The sequence below is a fragment of the Aquarana catesbeiana genome, linkage group LG03 (assembly GCF_042186555.1).
Source record: "Aquarana catesbeiana isolate 2022-GZ linkage group LG03, ASM4218655v1, whole genome shotgun sequence".
In the NCBI taxonomy this organism is placed as follows: domain Eukaryota; kingdom Metazoa; phylum Chordata; class Amphibia; order Anura; family Ranidae; genus Aquarana; species Aquarana catesbeiana.
In genome coordinates this window covers 698,193,144-698,213,333 of record NC_133326.1, presented here as the reverse complement: position 1 = coordinate 698,213,333, position 20,190 = coordinate 698,193,144, and the positions used below count along the sequence as shown (strand labels likewise).

General features: G+C 44.3%; 1 pseudogene; it reads left to right on the top strand.

Moving 5' to 3' along the window:
• Positions 1-20,190, top strand: part of LOC141134846 (alpha-2,8-sialyltransferase 8F-like) — a 64,322-nt pseudogene that overhangs the window by 17,452 nt on the left and 26,680 nt on the right.

The following is a 20,190-nucleotide window of genomic DNA, read 5'->3' as shown; positions in this document are numbered from 1 at the left end:
CCTGTGCCCCCCACCTCCCCACAGTGTCCCCCTGAGCCCCCCAACTCCCCACAGTGTCCCCCTGTGCCCCCCACCTCCCCACAGTGTTCCCCTGTGCCCCCCACCTCCCCACAGTGTCCCCCTGTGCCCCCTACCTCCCCACAGTGTCCCCCTGAGCCCTCCACCTCCCCACAGTTTCCCCCTGAGCCCTCCACCTCCCCACAGTGTCCCCCTGTGCCCCCCACCTCCCCACAGTGTCCCCCTGTGCCCCCCACCGTGTCCCCCTGTGCCCCCCCACCTCTCCACAGTTTCCCCCTGTGCCCCCCACCTCCCCACCGTGTCCCCCTGTGCCCCCACCTCCCCACAGTTTCCCCCTGAGCCCTCCACCTCCCCACAGTGTCCCCCTGAGCCCCCCACCTCCCCACAGTGTCCCCCTGTGCCCCCCACCTCCCCACAGTGTCCCCCTGAGCCCCCCACCTCCCCACAGTGTCCCCCTGTGCCCCCCACCTCCCCACAGTGTCCCCCTAAGCCCCCCACCTCCCCACAGTGTCCCCCTGTGCCCCCCACCTCCCCACAGTGTCCCCCTGAGCCCCCCACCTCCCCACAGTGTCCCCCTGTGCCCCCCACCTCCCCACAGTGTTCCCCTGTGCCCCCCACCTCCCCACAGTGTCCCCCTGTGCCCCCCACCTCCCCACAGTGTCCCCCTGTGCCCCCTACCTCCCCACAGTGTCCCCCTGAGCCCTCCACCTCCCCACAGTTTCCACCTGAGCCCTCCACCTCCCCACAGTGTCCCCCTGTGCCCCCCACCTCCCCACAGTGTCCCCCTGTGCCCCCCACCGTGTCCCCCTGTGCCCCCCCACCTCCCCACAGTTTCCCCCTGTGCCCCCCACCTCCCCACAGTGTCCCCCTGTGCCCTCCACCTCCCCACAGTGTCCCCCTGTGCCCCCCACCTCCCCACAGTTTCCCCCCTGAGCCCTCCACCTCCCCACAGTGTCCCCCTGTGCCCCCCCACCTCCCCACAGTGTCCCCCTGAGCCCTCCACCTCCCCACAGTGTCCCCCTGTGCCCCCCCACCTCCCCACAGTTTCCCCCTGAGCCCTCCACCTCCCCACAGTGTCCCCCTGTGCCCCCCACCTCCCCACAGTGTCCCCCTGTGCCCCCCACCGTGTCCCCCTGTGCCCCCACTTACCCACAGTTTCCCCTGAGCCCTCCACCTCCCCACAGTGTCCCCCTGTGCCCCCAACCTCCCCACAGTTTCCCCCTGAGCCCTCCACCTTCCCACAGTGTCCCCCTGTGCCCCCCACCTCCCCACAGTGTCCCCCTGTGCCCCCTACCTCCCCACAGTGTCCCCCTGAGCCCTCCACCTCCCCACAGTTTCCACCTGAGCCCTCCACCTCCCCACAGTGTCCCCCTGTGCCCCCCACCTCCCCACAGTGTCCCCCTGTGCCCCCCACCGTGTCCCCCTGTGCCCCCCCACCTCCCCACAGTTTCCCCCTGTGCCCCCCACCTCCCCACAGTGTCCCCCTGTGCCCTCCACCTCCCCACAGTGTCCCCCTGTGCCCCCCACCTCCCCACAGTTTCCCCCTGAGCCCTCCACCTCCCCACAGTGTCCCCCTGTGCCCCCCCACCTCCCCACAGTGTCCCCCTGAGCCCTCCACCTCCCCACAGTGTCCCCCTGTGCCCCCCCACCTCCCCACAGTTTCCCCCTGAGCCCTCCACCTCCCCACAGTGTCCCCCTGTGCCCCCCACCTCCCCACAGTGTCCCCCTGTGCCCCCCACCGTGTCCCCCTGTGCCCCCACTTACCCACAGTTTCCCCTGAGCCCTCCACCTCCCCACAGTGTCCCCCTGTGCCCCCAACCTCCCCACAGTTTCCCCCTGAGCCCTCCACCTTCCCACAGTGTCCCCCTGTGCCCCCCACCTCCCCACAGTTTCCCCCTGAGCCCTCCACCTCCCCACAGTGTCCCCCTGTGCCCCCCACCTCCCCACAGTGTCCCCCACCTCCCCACAGTGACCTCCTGTGCCCTCCACCTCCCCACAGTGACCCCCTGTGCCCCCCACCTCCCCACAGTGTCCCCCTGTGCCCTCCACCTCCCCACAGTGTCCCCCTGTGCCCTTCACCCACCCCCCACGGTGACCCCCTGTGCCCTTCACCCCCCACAGTGTCCCTCTGTGTCTTCTATCCCCCCCCATGGTGTCCCCCTGTGCCCTCAACCCACCTACAGTGTCCCCCTGTGCCACCCACCCATCTACAGTGTCCCCCTGTGCCACCCACCCCCCCACGGTGTCTTCCTGTGTCCTCCACCCCCACTGTGTCGCCTTCGCCCCTGATGGCTACCCTGAGAGACACTGTTAAGTCTGGAGGATCCCAGTGCTCTACTGTGTGCCCTGTGTTTTGGTTTGTGCCCTGCTATTTGCCCTACTGCGTGCCCCATGGCCTGTGATGTGCCCTGCTGTGTACCCCCTTATGTGCCCTACTCTGTGCCCCTTGCCCTGTGATGTGCCTTGTGATGTGCCCTGCTGTGTACAGCCTGTTGTGCTCTACTGTGTGCCCTGTAATGTGCTCTACTGTGTGCCCCATGCCCTGGGATGTGTGCCCTGATGTGTACCGCCTGTGTCCTGTTCCCAAGGATGTGCCCTACTGTGTGCCCTGCTGTGTGCCCTGCTGTGTGCCCTACTATTTGCCACATGCCCTGTGATGTGCGGCCCGCTCCCTGCTGTGTATCTCCTGATGTGCTCTGTGATGTTCCCCGCTGTGTACCCACTGATGTGCCCTGTACCCCCTGTGATGCACCATGCTGTGCTCAATAATGTGCCCTGATGTGTACAGCATAATAAACCCTGCTGGGTGCCCCATTATGTGTTCTGTGATGTGCCCTACTGTGTGCCCCATGCCCTGTGCCCCATGATGTGCCCCGTGCTCTGCTGTGTGCCATGTGATGTGCCTTACTGTGTACCCCATGATTTATGTAAGTGGGGCTTTGTGTAGGTGTGGCTTGCATGTGGGCGGAGACACAGGGGGCCCCATGACCTTCTACTGCCCGGGGGCCCCATGAGTTGTCAGTCCGCCCCTGCACCAGACCCAACCATGAAGAGGAGCTGAAGGCCTCTATCAAAGCAAGCTGGGCTTCCATAACACCTCAGCAGTGCCAGAGGCTGATCACCACCATGCCACACCACATTGATGCCATAATTCATGCAAAAAGAGCCCCGACCAAGTATTGAGTGTATAATATACTGTACATGGACATACTTTTCACTAAGCCAACATTTCTGTATTAAAAATCCTTTTTTTATTGGTTTTATGTAATATTCTAATTTTCTGAGATACTGAACTTTGGTTTTTCACTAGCTGTAAGCCTTAAAGTGATTGTAAAGGTTTGTTTAAAAAAAAACAAAAACAAACATGTTATATTTACTTGCTCTGTGCAAGGGTTTTGCACAGATCAGCCCCAATCCCCCTCTTCTGGGGTCTCCCAGCGGCACTCCTGGCTCCTCCTCTTCATCAAGTGCCCCCACAGTAAGGCCCTTTCCATGGGGTGAACCAATGTGGGTGCGCTCCCGAGTGCTGCTGCTGCGTCCTTTGACACAGACAGCGGGACTCGGCCCCGCCCCCCGGGTCACTGGATTTGATTGACAGCAGTGGGAGCCAATGGCTCCTGCTGCTTTCAATCTATCCAATGAGGACTCGAGACAGCGGTTGGAGCTGCTGGGCTCGTGCTCATCGCTGGAATAATTGGGTTCAGGTAAAGTAAAAGGGGGGCTCTGGGGGGGCAGCTGCAGCACAGAAGGTTTTTCACCTTAATGCATAGAATGTATGATGGTGAAAAACCTTAAGACTTTTACAACTCCTTTAATCATTTAAAAGAAAGAAATCCTTGAAATGCATCACTCTATATAAAATATATGAGCTTCACTATTTGAATTTAATTACTGAAATAAATAAACTTTTTTGATGATACTCTAATTTTATAAGATACACCTGTATATATATATATATAAATATATATATATATATATATATATATATATATATATATATATATATATATATATATATATATATATACAGTCGGGTCCATAAATATTGGGACATCGAGGGTATTTACATCCAAATCAGGTGAATGGTGTAGGAATTACAACAGTTTGTATATGTGCCTTGTATATATTATATACATATATAAACACACACATATATATATAAATATATATATATATATATATATATATATATATATATATATATATATATATATATAAGAAGAGATGGGATTGCACATAAAAATGTACTGAAAATGTAAAAATTTACATCAAAAATCAATGGTATACATGGTGACGTTTCGGGCTAACACAGATAACGCCCTTCTTCAAAACCACCTACCTACAAATGACCACATACATGGACCAATATAAAGCTCATTATCATCATCACATGATTGGATAATTGAATCATTAAGCAAGCTGGAATCAATTTGTTATGAAGTATACAAAATTCCTTATCATTATATATTAATTAATTCAAAAAACTGGAACGACTCTAAGCAACAGGTGTATTGAATCCCTCACATCACCAAGATGTAATTGGTTGGACAGTACGTCTAAAGAACAAAAAATAATAATAAATAATAATAAAGAAGATTAAAAAATATGATAAAATGATGCAACCTAAAAAATAAAAATAAATAAATATAGTCCTTCATAGTCATGCCTGTATAGACTGTTAATGAAAAGGCTAATACATAAATAGACTAATACAGGAAAACTAGTACAAAGAAAAAAGGAATCAGAAAAAAACTATTACAGCAAGTGCTATTACAAAAATAAATACAAGTCAAAATCTGAATTTAACCCCTTGGGTTGTAAAGTATCTAAACTGTGTATCCAATTAACCTCTCTTTTCCTCAATTCTAGTTCCCTATTCCCTCCTCGCCTATTTTTTGGTATCCCGTCAATAACCATATATCTCAATTGTGATACCTTATGATTTTTCTTCTATAAAGTGTCTGGCCAATGATAATTTATTGAGTTTATCTCTAATGGAATACTTATGTCTTGTAAGGCTTCCTTTGACTTTTTGTGTTTGTCTCTGCTACATAAACAAGCCCACATGGACATTTATTAATGTATATAACATAAGAGGACTGACAGGTGAAGTAGTCCCTGATTGGCATGTTATATCCTTTATGGGGGTGAGAGAAACTTTTGCCTTTAATCATACTCGTATACTGTATACAGCAGAGACAGGGAAATGAACCTTTATTTGGTGGACCCAAAAATGTCACACGAGGGGTTAGGTATGCTATATTGATCTGATTTGACTAACCTATCATATATGGTTCTCTCTCGACGGTACGAGGGTAATGGGGGGTGGTAAAATTCAGGATAGTAGGATAGTACAGTAGGATAATTACTATTGAGAATAGACCAGTGTTTTTTAATAACACTATTTATCTTGTTAGAGAACGGATGAAATGAATGGCATTCTGCGACTTGTGGTTCTGATTTTATTACAATGTAAATTCACACGTTCTTGATGAACTGTATCTTTAGGGTATCCACATTGTCGCAGTCTGGCTTCCATTTCATGCAATCTACTCTCACAGATGGCTTACTAGTAATCCTAGCTACACATTTAAATTGACTAAGGAGAATAGATTTAAACACCCCAGGTGGATGAAAGCTAGAAAAATGTAACAATTGATTACGATCTAAGGGTTTTCTATATACAACGCTATTAATATGCCTGTCCTGTACGAATAATAATGTATCCAGAAACGGTGTTGCCTCATTGGTAATGGATATATTACATTTCAGACCGGGAATAAAATAATTTGAATAAGAATTAAATAATAATAATGATTCAAGGTCGCCCACCCATATGGCAAAGGCGTCATGAACGAACCACCCATATGGCAAAGGCGTCATCAATGAACCTGTACATATACAGTTATCTTCAAACAATTTACAATTATAGATGATTGCATGCTCCAACATATCCATGAACGCATTGGCATATTGGGGGGGAGGCAACATTAGAACCCATCGCTGCTCTGGCAAGCTGTAATAATAATGAATCAAGGTCTCCCACCCATATGGCAAAGGCGTCAATGAACCACCCATATGGCAAAGGCATCATCAATGAACCACCCATGTGGCAAAGGCGTCATCAATGAACCTGTACATATACAGTTATCTTCAAATAATTTACAATTATAGATGAATGCATGCTCCAACATATCCATGAAAGCATTGGCATATGGGGGGGCGACATTAAAACCCATTGATGCTCCGGCAAGCCTTTAATAATAATGAATCAAGGTCCCCCACCCTTATGGCAAAGGCGTCATCAATGAACCACCTATATGACAAAGGCATCATCAATGAACCACCCATATGGCAAAGGCGTCATCAATGAACCTGTACATATACAGTTATCTTCAAATAATTTACAATTACAGATGAATGCATGCTCCAACATATTAATGAACGCATTGGCATATTGGGGGGGAGGGGGGGTTGACATTAGAACCCATCGCTGCCCTGGCAAGCTGTAAATAATAAGTATCTTTGAATAAGAAAAAGTTTTCCTCTAAAACTAGCCTCAGCAGCTCCAAAACAAACAAAATCTGAGTGGAATCATATTTTTTTTATTTATTAATAAACGTCGGCAAGCTTCAAAACCCAGTGAATGTGGGATGGCTGTATAGAGATGTAGCGCTGGTAGATTTTTGATCTACCGCTGATAGGTAAATCTAGTGGGTCACTTGTTAGAGGAAGTTAGATTTGCCTCTGTTCCAGCTTGGCTGAGTTGCATGTGATTCCACACTGTGCCAGTGGGTGTCGTTGTCACCATGGGCTGGTGTTGGAAAAGCAACGTGTTGAAGCGTATGAGTGCTCCTCTGTCCCGGGGACAACTTGGTGGAGGTGGTCCTCCGAGTTGCATTCTGGGAGAGGGTATTTATGGGACTGACGCCATATTTTGGGGTTTGTTTTCAGCCACCTGCTGGCCCTCCTGGCCGACGGGTATGTGTTAGAGTACCACCTCATGGTCCTCCGTTCCGGAGGCCCGCGTCGCTGCGGCATGTGGGTGGGCCCAGAAGCCTGTCTGGGGCCTACCACAGCAAATGCTACAAACGCTTGAAGGAAGAGTACAATCCTGAAGCTTGCTCTCTTGAAAAAGATCTCAGCACACATGGCCGATCTCATAGGGCTGCTTCAACAAGTTCACTTTCAAATATACACTCACAACACAGACAGCGGAACCTGTAAGTTCGATGATTGTATCTCTCAGGATTTTTTATCTTATTTTCACCTTCTGTTTAGGAGAAACTTCCAGACGTGTTGCAATGCCTCCTACTCAATGATTGTGACACAGGAGAACACTGCGATGGGTCATACCATTCATTACGCGGTAGAAAAACGAACCAAAAATGTCACTGAGAGTCTTTACAATCTCTTTCCAAAGGTGAGTGTGGGAGGGAAATCTCATAAATTTATATTTGATTTTACACACAGTTTTCACAGCTGTTACAGCGCCTTGAAAAAGTATTCATACTTGAAATTTTCCACATTTTATTATGCTACAACCACAAATGTAAATGTATTTTATTGAGATTTTTTGTGATAGATCAACACAAAGTGGAACATAATTGTGAAGTGGAAAGAAAATAAGTGGTTTTCAAAATGTTTTACAAATAAATGTAGCTCTCTCCCCGACCTCCAGAGGCCTGGCGGTGACCCCCAGAGTCAGGGAGGGCTAACATTCCTCCTCAGGGTGCAGGTTACTAGGCATGGTGGGTTTAGTGCTAGATGGAAAGATGGGCACCAGTCACTTTTAAAAATGAACAAAGTTTTATTTCTCTAAACAGGAAAGGGGAGAGAGGGTTAGGGCACAGGACAGCCTTAGGCAAATGCAATAGCAACTTGGCAGCTTGGACAAAAAAAGAACTAGGCAGACAGCAATACAGAAAAAGGGCCTTTAAGTTCAATGCAGCAATCTGTATTTCGTATAAACTACTGTCTCCTATAGCAACAACTTTACTCACAGTATCCAACTGTAGAACCTCGAGCTTCACTCACAGCTACCTGCTGGACTCTTCAAGCTTCACCCATAGCTACCCGCTGGGTTCCTCAAACTCACAGCTACCCACTGGACTTCTTGGATGAGTTCTCTCCTGAAGCTTTCCCACTTACTTCACAGTCCCCGGCTGATGAAGCGTCTGCTCTGGTACTCCTTCAAAACTCCATCCCTTTACACTTGCCTCTGGCAACAAGAGTGGTTGTCCCTCTGGCAACTTTCTCTCCAATGCCTCCTGGAAACAATCAGGCTCCCCTCAGGACGAACCTCCTCTTTACACGTGGTTAGGCATCAGACTTCAGGCCTACACCTCTGCTGCTGCTCCACACACACCCACCCAGGCCGCAGCCTTGGTGGAAAGAACCCCGATCACTTGACTCTCTCCAAATAAATAGACTATCCCAGCAGCCTCAGCGGCCAAAGAAACTCCTGCTGATTGGTTGAGGAAAGCATGTTCACTCATAACCTGTTGGTCTATCACAAAAAATACCCATTCTGATGCCAACGGCAACAGTGCCATCTATTGACAGGAGAGAAAAATCACAGTTAAACTCAAGCTTAGGAGAAAACCATTTGATCAAGGCTACAGATTAGCCAGGCTTAGTTACCACCTAGCACAACTACTGTAAATGTACTAGCAGCCCTGTTTAGAACAAGGGTGCTACATAAATATATGAAAAGTGTGACATGTATTTGTATTCAGCCCCCCTGAATCAATACTTTCTAGAACCGTCTTTTGCTGCAATTACAGCTGCAAGTCTTTTTGGGGATGTCTCTACCAGCTTTGCACATCTAGAGAGTGATATTTTTGCCCATTCTTCTTTGAAACATAGCTCAAGCTCTGTCAGATTGAATGGAGAGCGTCTGTGAACAACAATTTTCAAGTCTTGCCACAGATTTTCAATTGGATTTATAGTAGGTCTGGACTTTGACTGGGCCATTCTAACACATGAATATGATTTGATCTAAACCATTCCATTGTAGCTCTGGCTGTATGTTTAGGGCCGTTGTCCTGCTGGAAGGTGAACCTCCTCCCCAGTCTCAAGTCTTTTGCAGACTTTAAAAGAGAATAGGAATAATTTTTTACAGGTTTATACTTATCTCAGTGGATCCAGCATCGGTCCGATTCTGCATCTGTCCCCCGGAGCCTCTGCACTGAGAAGCGAGCGATTGAACACCACCGATGGCTCGGTTCTCACAACTGTCAATCAGCAGCTCTCCGCTCTGCTCCTCCTCGCTCATTGGAGAGCTGAGCTGTGGAGGGGAGCGGTGAGTGGCCATCTCAGGCTCTGAGAGGCTCACTGAGAGGCTGAGATGAGTATCAGTCCAGGCACCTGGCGGATCTAGACTTCCATTGTCAGAGCGACGCTGTGCCTTGACTGATTTCTGTGACATCAGCAGAGAGCGGACTTTAGCCAGCGCTCTGCTGAAAAGGGGTCGCAGGAGTGCAAAACAAATTTCACTCCTGTGATCCATAGGAGAAGCCCAGCCAAACGAGTTCAGACTGGACTTCTCCTCTAACAGTGTTTGGCTCCATCCTTCTTCCCATCAACTCTTACCAGCTTCCCTGTCCCTGTTAAAGAAAAGCATCCCCACAACATGATGTTGCCGCCACCATGTTTCACGGTGGGGATGGTGTGTTCAGGGTGATGTACAGTGTTAGTTTTCCTCCACACATAGCATTTTGCTTTTAGGCCAAAAAGTTTGATTTTGGTCTCATCTGACCAGAGCACCTTCTTCCACATGTTTGCTGTGTCCCCCGCATGGCTTCTTGCAACCTGCAAACAGGATTTTATATGGCTTTCTTTCAAAAATGTCTTTCTTCTTGCCACTCTTCCATAAAGGCCAGATTTGTGGAGTGCACAACTAATAGTTGTCCTGTGGACAGATTCTCCCCCCTGAGCTGTGGATCTCTGCAGCTCCTCCAGAGTTCCCATGGGCCTCTGGGCTGCTTCTCTGATTAATGCTCTCCTTGCCCGGCCGGTCAGTTTAGGTGGACGGTCATGTCTTGGTAGGTTTGCATTTGTGCCATACTCTTCTCCATTTTCGGATGATGGATTGAACAGAGCTCCGTGAGGTATTCAAAGCTTGGGATATTTTTTTTTCTAATCTAAGCCTGCTTTAAACTTCTCCACAACTTTATCCCTGACCTGTCTGGTGTGTTCCTTGGCCTTTATGATGCTGTTTGTTCACTAAGGTTCTCTAGCAAGCCTCTGAGGGCTTTACGGAACAGCTGTATTTATTATGAAACTAAATTACACACAGGTGGACTTTATGTACTAATTAGGTGACTTCTGAGGGAAATTGGTTCCACTATATTTTAGTTGGGGGTATCAGAGTAAAGGGGGCTGAATACGAATGCACACCACACTTTTCACATATTTATTTGTAAAAAAAATTTGAAAACCATTTATCATTTTCCTGCCACTTCACTATTATGTGCCACTTTGTGTTGGTCTATCACATAAAATCCCAATAAAATACATTTACGTTTTTGGTTGTAACATGACAAAATGTGGAAGATTTCAAGGGGTGTGAATACTTTTTCAAGGCACTGTATCACTGTATCTAGGGTCCACAGGAGAAATGTTTGTAATGCTTGTGAACAAAAATAAAACCTTACAGTTCTGGACATCTCTCTGGCAAGTTGTACATAGGTGACCCTAGTCTTCGATGAACATATCGTTTTATATAGACTTCAAGTAACAGACAAACAAATTAAACTGTATGTAGGCCCAAACACTAAAATTGTACAAATATCTCCCAGAGACAACTGCGGCTGAACTAAAGTGGTGTGAGATGAGGGGAAGCTCAGGGGAGGAGCCGAGTGAGACTAGGGGGAGGGCCAAGGGCCAGCAAAAGGCACAGGAGGGGTGCAAGTGGCATTGGCACAGCACAGATAGAAAGTAGGGCAAGCAAGATCAATGCTGCTTTTAGCTTTATGATGTCTGAGTCTGACTGGCTGTGTATAATATTGTACTGGCCCTGCTCTCTAGAGAAACATGATCTGCCCACAGTCTCTGATCATCTCTTGTGCCATGTCCACAGTCTCTGAATGTCTCCTGTGCCGTGTCCGCAGTCTCTGATCATATATTGTGCCATGTCCGCAGTCTCTGATCATATATTGTGCCATGTCCGCAGTCTCTGATCATATATTATGCCATGTCCGCAGTCTCTGATCATATATTGTGCCATGTCTGCAGTCTCTGATCATATATTGTGCCATGTCCGCAGTCTCTGATCATATATTGTGCCATGTCCTCGGTCTCTGATCATCTCTTGTGCCATGTCCGCAGTCTCTGATCATCTCTTGTGCCATGTCCGCAGTCATTGAATGCCTCTTGTGCCATTTCCGCAGTGTCCGATTGTCTCTTGTGCCATGTCCGCAGTCTCTGATCGTCTCTTGTGCCATGTCCGCAGTGTCTGATCATCTCTTGTGCCATGTCCGCAGTGTCTGATCGTCTCTTGTGCCATGTCCGCAGTCTCTGATCGTCTCTTGTGCCATGTCCGCAGTCTCTGATCGTCTCTTGTGCCATGTCCGCAGTGTCTGATCATCTCTTGTGCCATGTCCGCAGTGTCTGATCGTCTCTTGTGCCATGTCCGCAGTCTCTGATTGTCTCTTGTGCCATGTCCGCAGTCTCTGATCATCTCTTGTGCCATGTCTGCAGTGTCTGATCATCTCTTGTGTCATGTCTGCAGTCTCTGATCATCTCTTGTGCCATGTCCGCAGTCTCTGAACGCCTCTTGTGCCATGTCCGCAGTCTCTGATAATCTCTTGTGCTATGTCCGCAGTCACTGAACGTCTCTTGTGCCATGTCCGCAGTCTCTGATCATCTCTCATGGCATGTCCGCAGTGTCTGGTCATTTCTTGTGCTATGTCCGCAGTGTCTGATCATCTCTTGTGCCATGTCTGCAGTGTCTGATCATCTCTTTTGTTATTGGATATGTTTTATAGGAGAATGTAAAAAATATTGTTTTTCTGTCTTTTTCCATCTATATTGCAAACAGTGGTGATCGAATACCACCAAAAAAAAAGTTCTGTTGTGTCACCTTCTTCATTACTGTCTCCTGCTTGTGTCATCTTCTTCATTACTGTCCCCCACGTGTGTCACCTTATTCTTCATTACTGTCCCCCACTTGTGTCACCTTCTCCTTCATTACTGTCCCCCACGTGTGTCACCTTCTTCTTCATTACTGTCTCCCACTTGTGTCACCTTCTTCTTCATTACTGTCTCCCACTTGTGTCACCTTCTTCTTCATTACTGTCTCCCACTTGTGTCACCTTCTTCTTCATTACTGTCTCCCACTTGTGTCACCTTCTTCTTCATTACTGTCTCCCACTTGTGTCACCTCCTCCTTCTTCATTACTGTCTCCCACTTGTGTCACCTTTTTCTTCATTACTGTCCCCCACTTGTGTCACCTTCTTCTTCATTACTGTCTCCCACTTGTGTCACCTTCTTCTTCATTACTGTCCCCCACGTGTGTCACCTTCTTCTTCATTACTGTCCCCCACTTGTGTCACCTTCTCCTTCATTACTGTCCCCCACGTGTGTCACCTTCTTCTTCATTACTGTCTCCCACTTGTGTCACCTTCTTCTTCATTACTGTCTCCCACTTGTGTCACCTTCTTCTTCATTACTGTCTCCCACTTGTGTCACCTTCTCCTTCTTCATTACTGTCTCCCACTTGTGTCACCTTCTCCTTCTTCATTACTGTCTCCCACTTGTGTCACCTTCTTCTTCATTAATGTCTCCCACTTGTGTCACCTTCTTCTTCATTACTGTCTCCCACTTGTGTCACCTTCTTCTTCATTACTGTCTCCCACTTGTGTCACCTTCTTCTTCATTACTGTCTCCCACTTGTGTCACCTTCTTCTTCATTACTGTCTCCCACTTGTGTCACCTTCTCCTTCTTCATTACTGTCCCCCAATTATGTCACCTTCTCCTTCTTCAGTACTGTCCCCTGCTTGTGTCACCTCCTCCTTCATTACTGTCCCCCTCCTACACTTAAAGAGTAGATCTGGCTATAGGTAGATGAAAAAATCCGGACAGCCGCACACTGGGAAGATATTATCCCAAAGTATTTATTGTAAAATCAGGATCATACAGGATACCATGGCAAAAAAGTACAGGCAATCAGCTAACGCGTTTTGCACTTATGCTAAGTGCTTACTCTTAGCTAATGAGAATGAGACCACATATATACTATCTATTATGAATCATGTGACTGTGCAATAATGCCCAGGTCCACACCAGCTGTGATCCGGCTCTGGGAAGTGTATACACCTGTCCATGAGTAGCAAATACTGAAATACAAGATTCCTCTAAAAATGTGGTATATATGTGTAAGCAACGGAGTAATAAAAAATAACAATAAAGTGGAATAAATATAAAAATAGTGAGATTAATGAGATAATTATAGATGATGAAAAATTGACTACGTGAAACAGAAGTGAAATCCCCGTATAAACAGAGGATATCACCTTGTGTGTAAGATTGATACATTGTGAAATAAATTTGTAATTAAAAAAGAAAAAGGTGTAAAGATGATTAGTAGGTGTATAAACGTGTCATCATGTCACAAGAGATACACGGGAGTTGTAAACAGTGTATCAATAAACTGTGAAGTGTGTGTATATATATAAACACTATATAAAAATGGATATGAATATATGTGACACAAACATGTATTTTATAATTTGTGAATAAAAACCATAGCTGTGCAGAAAAGGAAAGAAGGATATAAACATGTGTGCTCTTCCCATTTCTTAGAACGAAAGCCTATATGTTTGTATGAACGTATATATGTATATCCACATATAGACCACACAAATGTATGGTCTCGAATCCCCATGGTCTGTAGACATGTAGCCTGTCTCCTAAAAGGGAGGAAACAAATAAGCAAATACATGTATTAATGGAAAGAATTAATTAAATGTGCATAGTAAATATGAAGAAGACTTAAAATATGTCTTTCTGTGCGTATATAAAGGAAAAAGGAGGGATGGGGAAAGGGGGGAGGGGGGGGGGGGTGGAAACTTTCACTAATTACATGTATAAGCATATCCATGCATGGTAAATAAAATCTTGAATGCAATAGATGTGAATAAATATAAAGCCACATTTGTGCAAAACAACTCTACATTCAACTGTATATACATATGAATTCATCCACAGACGAAAAAATGGAGTGTTTAAATACACAAAAAAGATATATATATGAAAACTGTGCTTATTAGGACGGTGACGTTCTGTAAGTTATAAAAAGGAGATGTACAAAAAGATGTATCTACTGAGCTAGATGTATATTAATAAACTCTATGGTGACTCAGACTATACAAAAAGCTTTACAAAACAATTAAACAGAGAAACGTATGTGTCCTAAGTCAAAATAACAAACCATGGGTGTGCCATGAAACATATGTTCATTGATTGTACTAATCAGACTTAAAAGGCAAGCTCCATGGAGTAAAACGAAGAACTCTCTTTAGGTTACTCGTCACGCTATGTAAAAGGGGATAATTGATAATATCTATAAAGACCCTGAAGCACTCAAAGCCGTTCATGATTATGTTAAACTTTGTCCTAAAGCTATCTCTGTATATGGATGTGTAGATATAAGCGCAACCACACCGACAAGTTATCAGAATAAAGCAGCGTCCAACACAAGGTATATATGAAAACCAGTGATAATAGAGACCAAGTGGAAACATCGTTGTGTCCATAGACAGAGCGATCTGTAAGGATATTGAAAAGACAAACCAGGACAACGGATGGATGTTACATCGGGGACAAAAAAAAACAAAAGAGATAGGACGAATTAACCATCTATTGATCGTAGTGTAGAAGCTTCTTATAAAACCCCAAAACATTTGGAACCATTTGTGGCTATATTAAGCTGTGTCAATTATCAAGACTGTCTTTATATACGAGTGTATTAGTATGAAAATAGCCACATCAACGTGTGACCGGAGTAAAGCAACATCCAACACAGGGTATGTATAAGACTAGTAACAGCAAAGACCAAGTGGAAATATCGCTGTGTCCATAGACACAGCGATATGTGAAGATTTTAAGGAAACAAAACTGGACAAAACAATGAATATAAAGAGTGGGCAGAAACAGAAACAGAACGGGATGGCTACCCATTAATCATAATAATAGGAAACATCCCATTCAGAGTTCAAACCTAAAGGAATTCTAGTGTTCAAAGAAGAAATCCAGAAAACCTTGCGTTTACATAGTAGATAGAATCTTTCTCCCCCTCTAATGGGTGTAACGATTTTCTCGACACCCTGGATAAAAAGGCTAGATACATTTTTTTGGTGTACGAAAATCCAGTGTTTGGCCACATTTGTTAACTTGTCTTTCTCTATATCATACAAGTGGTCATGTAATCGGTCCTTTAGACGTCGTGTTGTGCGGCCGACATACTGGATTTGACATTTATCACAAGTGATGACGTACACCAAAAATTGTGTGTTACAATTGATGAAGGAGGAGACATTGAATGTTCTACCATTGGTACATGAATATGTATTTTTACCCATCTTAATGTGACAACAGTAATTACAACCCCTCCTCCCACATTTGAAGTTCCCTGTTAAACTCAGCCAATTGGATTTGTGCTGTCTGCTCGAAAATAAGCTAGGTGAAAGGGAATTTCCCAAGGTGGGTGCTCTCCGTCAAACTACCTTGATGCCTTTAGAAAGAACTTTGCTGTAGACCGGGTCATTAAAAAGGATTGGAATGTACCTATTTATGATATTCTTTATCTTATTGAACTCCGAACTGAACGGTGTAGAAAAAACTGGGATGCTCATTGAAGTATTACTAAGAGGACCCTTAGATGTGTATTTGTTCCTTTTGTGTGATTTCTCCTTTAAAAGTAGGTGTCTAGGAATGGTATTAACAGTATTTAGTGCTTTTGTGATTAAAGAATCCGGATACCCGCGATCCTTGAAGCTCTGTATCTTGTCATTAGCTTCTATGTGAAAGTTTTCAGGTGTGCTACACAGGCGTTTTAACCTGAGGAATTGTCCATACGGTACCCCTCTTATAGTGTGTCTGGGGTGTGCAGAATCTGCTCTTAGTACAGTGTTCCCCGCAGTGGGTTTTCTAAATAGGCTGGTGTGGACCACTTCCCCTGTTCCTGTTAGCCTTACATCCAGAAATACTCTACTGTTAATATCTATAGCACCTGTGAATCTTAAGTTAAGATCGTTGTCATTAAAGTAAGAGAGCCAAACGTTAATGTCGGCATTCTCATCGGATGTGATGAATAGGAGATCGTCAATGAACCGACCTATGCTGGACAATTTAACTCTAGATGAACGATTAGCACTTAAAACATTGACAAACATTGACAACAGATGATAGCATTGTTATTAAGAACGCGGACAAAGGCGGCACTGTAGTGGTGTTAGACGCGGAAACATACAAACAGGAAGCGTTACGCCAATTGTCTGACACACACACGTACCAAACACTTCCATGCAACCCCACCTCATCTTTTAAGACCAAATTGTCCGCTCTCCTTGACAGAGCAGTACAAGTTGGCCTTTTTTCCTAAAGAGACAAAGAGTTATTCATCCCTGAACACCCTATCATGCCAATATTTCATCATTTACCTAAGGTCCATAAGGGACTCAATCCCCTTACAGGCCGACCGATTGTTGCTGGCATAGGTTCATTAAACGAAAGATTGGGTGAATGGGTTGATTCTCAATTGCAGCCTTTAACTGTAGATCTACCGGGCTAGTTAAGAGACACTAAGCAATTGCTGGGTAAACTTCAAGGCTTTAAGTGGAAGAATAACTACAGGTGGATTACTTGCGATGTTACCAGTTTGTATTCTAGCATCCCACATCACTTGGGTCTCCAAGTAGTTGCTTGGTTTTTGAAAAAGTCTGGTAAATTTTCGTTAGTACTCCAAGATTTCATTTTACAGGCTCTTGAATATCTCTTGACCCATAACTATTTCATGTTTGAAGGGGGCTATTGCCTCCAAAGATTCGGGGCCTCCATGGGGGCCAAATTTTCGCCCTCATTAGCCAACCTATTTATGGGTTGGTGGGAGAGGTCTCGCACCTTTGGATGCGATAGCCCCCGCCGCTTAGATACAGTGTTCTTTTGTCGGTTCATTGACGATCTCCTATTCATCACAACCAATGAGAATGCCGACATTAACGTTTGGCTCTCTTACTTTAATGACAACGATCTTAATTTAAGATTCACAGGTGCTTTAGATATTTACAGTAGAGTATTTCTGGATGTAAGGCTAACAGGAACAGGGGAAGTGGTCCACACCAGCCTATTTAGGAAACCCACTGCGGGGAACACTGTACTAAGAGCAGATTCTGCACACCCCAGACACACTATAAGAGGGGTACCGTATGGACAATTCCTCAGGTTAAAACGCCTGTGTAGCACACCTGAAAACTTTTAGATAGAAACTAATGACATGATACAGAGCTTCAAGGATCCGGATTCTTTAATCACAAAAACACTAAATACTGTTAATACCATTCCTAGACACCTACTTTTAAAGGAGAAATCAAACAAAAGGAACAAATACACATCTAAGGGTCCTCTTAGTAATACTTCAATGAGCATCCCAGTTTTTTCTGCACCGTTCAGTTCGGAGTTCAATAAGATAAAGAATATCATAAATAGGTACATTCCAATCCTTTTTAATGACCCGGTCTACAGCAAAGTTCTTTCTAAAGGCATCAAGGTAGTTTCACGGAGAGCACCCACCTTGGGAAATTCCCTTTCACCTAGCTTATTTTCAAGCAGACAGCACAAATCCAATTGGCTGAGTTTAACAGGGAACTTCAAATGTGGGAGGAGGGGTTGTAATTACTGTTGTCACATTAAGATGGGTAAAAATACATATTCATGTACCAATGGTAGAACATTCAATGTCTCCTCCTTCATCAATTGTAACACACAATTTTTGGTGTACGTCATCACTTGTGATAAATGTCAAATCCAGTATGTCGGCCGCACAACACGACGTCTAAAGGACCGATTACATGACCACTTGTATGATATAGAGAGAGACAAGTTAACGAATGTGGCCAAACACTGGATTTTCGTACACCAAAAAGATGTATCTAGCTTTTTTATCCAGGGTGTCGAGAAAATCGTTACACCCATTAGAAGGGGAGAAAGATTCTATCTACTATGTAAACGCGAGGTTTTCTAGATTTTTTCTTTGAACACTAGAATTCCTTTAGGTTTGAACTCTGAATGGGATGTTTCCTATGATTATGATTAATGGGTAGCCATCCCGTTCTGTTTCTGCCCACTCTTTATATTCATTGTTTTGTCCAGTTTTGTTTCCTTAAAATCTTCACATATCGCTGTGTCTATGGACACAGCGATATTTCCACTTGGTCTTTGCTGTTACTAGTCTTATACATACCCTGTGTTGGATGTTGCTTTACTCCGGTCACACGTTGATGTGGCTATTTTCATACTAATACACTCGTATATAAAGACAGTCTTGATATTTGACACAGCTTAATACAGCCACAAATGGTTCCAAATGTTTTGGGGTTTTATAAGAGGCGTCTACACTATGATCAATAGATGGTTATTTCGTCCTATCTCTCTTTTTTTTTTTTTGTCCCCGATTTAACATTCATCCATTGTCCTGCTTTGTCTTTTCAATATCCTTACAGATCGCTCTGTCTATGGACACAATGATGTTTCCACTTGGTCTCTATTATCACTGGTTTTCATATATACCTTGTGTTGGACGCTGCTTTATTCTGATAACTTGTCGGTGTGGTTGCGCTTATATCTACACATCCATATACAGGGATAGCTTTACGACAAAGTTTAACATAATCATGAACGGCTTTGAGTGCTTCAGGGTCTTTATAGATATTATCAATTATCCCCTTTTACATAGCGTGACGAGTAACCTAAAGAGAGTTCTTCGTTTCACTCCATGGAGCTTGCCTTTTAAGTCTGATTAGTACAATCAATGAACATATGTTTCATGGCACACCCATGGTTTGTTATTTTGACTTAGGACACATACGTTTCTCTGTTTAATTGTTTTGTAAAGCTTTTTGTACAGTCTGAGTCACCATAGAGTTTATTAATATACATCTAGCTCAGTATATACATTTTATTGTACATCTCCTTTTTACAACTTACAGAATGTCACCGTCCTAATAAGCACGGTTTATATATATATATATATATATATATCTTTTTTGTGTATTTAAACACTCCATTTTTTCGTCTGTGGATGAATTCTTATGTATATACAGTTGAATGTAGAGTTGTTTTGCACAAATGTGGTTTTATATTTATTCACATCTATTGCATTCAAGATTTTATTCCCCTCCCCCCCTCCCCTCCCCCCTTTCCCCATCCCTCCTTTTTCCTTCATATACACACAGAAAGACATATTTTAAGTCTTCTTCATATTTTACTATGCGCATTTAATTAATTCTTTCCATTAATACATGTATTTGCTTATTTGTTCCCTCCCTTTTAGGAGAGTGACTACATGTCTACAGACCATGGGGATTCGAGACCATACATTTGTGTGGTCTATATGTGGATATACATATATACGTTCATACAAACATATAGGCTTTCGTTCTAAGAAATGGGAAGAGCACACATGTTTATATCCTTCCTTCCTTTTCTGCACAACTATGGTTTTTATTCACAAATTATAAAATACATGTTTGTGTCACCTATATTCATATACATTTTTATATAGTGTTTATATATATACACACACTTCACAGTTTATTGATACACTGTTTACAACTCCCGTGTATCTCTTGTGACATGATGACACGTTTATACACCTACTAATCATCTTTACACCTTTTTCTTTTTTAATTACAAATTTATTTCACAATGTATCAATCTTACACACAAGGTGATATCCTCTGTTTATACGGGGATTTCACTTCTGTTTCACGTAGTCAATTTTTCATCATCTATAACAATCTCATTAATCTCACTATTTTTATATTTATTTCACTTCATTTTTATTTTTCATTACTCCGTTGCTTACACATATATACCACATTTTTAGAGGAATTTTGTATTTCAGTATTTGCTACTCATGGACAGGTGTATACACTTCCCAGAGCCGGAT